The following is a 2,175-nucleotide window of genomic DNA, read 5'->3' as shown; positions in this document are numbered from 1 at the left end:
TTTGGATAAAGATTTCCTGCTACAGTCAAAGCTATTTGACTTGAGTGATTGTCGTCATTCTCAGCCTGCAGAGAACAGGTTACACTCATTTAAGAAATGGTATATGTATTAAGATGATCTATCCATGAAGTCATTCATCAACTGTTTCAATGAACAATAGTTCTGCTTGGAGGGTGGAACAAACATTAGGTGAGGGTAAGATTCTGGTTCATTGGCTTTGGTGATTTTGAAAAGCATTCATCTCAGAATAAGGGTAACTTATAAAGTCCTCTTCTTCAAAATTGATACAATAATTATAAATATCAAGCAAAGCCTTCAGTCTCACTCTTTGCTGCTCTCTTATAAGCCACCTCCAAAATTAATTGTCTACATTTCTTTTGGCCGTATAAATAATTTTGAAATATGCAATCTGTTCTGAAAACCATAGTATAGTGTAAAAACATCAAATAAACAATCCTACTAATAGAGAGGCTGAGATAGGAGAAGCATGATTCCAAGACCATTATGTGGCTCACAGCAAGACCCTGTCATGTACAAACAAGCAGAAAGTATATATGGATTGTACAATATTGGACCTATTTCTCCCATTACCAAATTAGAGAGACCACAGGATGACAGCTGGCAAATTTCTAATTCCTCATAATTTTGAATTTCAATAAATTAAGATATGTTGGTAATATTAATTTTCATATTAAGATATATTAAGGAAAAGTGATTGTTACTTCCTGTTAGTTTTCTTGTTAGATGTGGAATTATGTTTGGGTGGGTTTGTTGAAAGATTACTTTCTTGCTTCTTCTAGGGTGTAGTTTCACTCCTTGTGTTGGTGTTTTCCATCTATTATTCTTTGTAGGGTTGGATTTGTAGAAAGATAAATTTAAGATAAATATGTAAATGTGTTTTTGTTGTGGAATATCTTGTTTTCTCTGTCTATGGTGATTGAGAGTTTTGTTGGGTATAGTAGTCTGGGCTGGCATTTGTGTTCTCTTAGGGTCTGTATGACATCTGCCCAGGATCTTCTAGCTTTCATAGTCTCTGGTGAGAAGTCTGCTGTAATTCTGATAGGTGTGCCTTTATATGTTACTTGACCTTTTTCCCTTACTGCTTTTAAAATTCTTTCTTTGTTTAGTGCATATGGTGTTTTGATTATTATGTGATTATTATTGGGAATCTTCACTCTCGTCTATACCTATTATCCTTAGGTTTGGTCTTGTCATTGTGTCTTGGATTTCCTGGATGTTTTGGATTAGGAGCCTTTTGCTTTTTGCATTTTCTCTGACTGTTGTGTCAATGTTTTCTATAGTATCTTCTGCAAGAGATTCTCTCTTCTATCTCTTGTATTCTGTTGGTAATGATTGCATCTATGATTCCTGGTCTCTTTGCTAGGTTTTCTAACTCCAGGGTTGTCTCCCTGTGTGATTTCTTTATTGTTTCTAGTTCCATTTTTAGATCCTGGATGGTTTCCATTCTTTTCCTTGGCCTGTTTGATTTTGTTTTCTTGTAACTCTTTAAGGGATTTTTGTGTTTCTTCTTTAAGGGCTTCTAGCTGTTTACCTGTGTTCTCCTGTATTTCTTTAAGGGGGTTATTTCTGTCCTTCTTAATGTCCTCTATCATCATCATGAGAAGTTATTTTAGATCTGAATCTTGCTTTTCCAGTGTGTTGGGGTATCCAGGACTTGCTATGGTGGGAGAATTGGGTTCTGATGATGCCAAATAACCTTGGTTTCTGTTGCTTATGTCCTTATGCTTGCCTCCCACCATCTGGTTATCTCTAGTGCTACCTTCCCTGGCTATGTCTGACTGGAGCCTGTCCTTCCTGTGATTCTGGTTGTGTCAGAACTCCTCCTAGTCAAGCTGTCTCTGGGATCCTGTGACTCTGGGATCCTGTAATCCTGAGATCCTGGGTGTGTCCAAGCTCCTGGGAGTCAAGCTGTCTTTGGGACCTTGAGATCCTGGTGTGACCAAGTTCCTGGGATCCTGGGCGTGTTAGAGCACCTGGGAGTGGACCTGCCTCTGGGTGTTGTGGGGCTGGCTGTGGAGTTTGCACCCAAGGTCCTACCAGATTTCATGATTAAGTTTGCAAATCCAAGAAGGTATAGGGCTGTAGTTACAGTTTAGAAAGACTTTTTGGTGACATTGTGGAGAATAGATTGAGAGATGTAATATTAAAAGCCAA

Source organism: Mus caroli, chromosome 15 (genome assembly GCF_900094665.2).
Source record: "Mus caroli chromosome 15, CAROLI_EIJ_v1.1, whole genome shotgun sequence".
Lineage (NCBI taxonomy): Eukaryota > Metazoa > Chordata > Mammalia > Rodentia > Muridae > Mus > Mus caroli.
The sequence above is the reverse complement of the archived record's forward strand: the minus strand, read 5'-3'. Positions refer to the sequence as shown.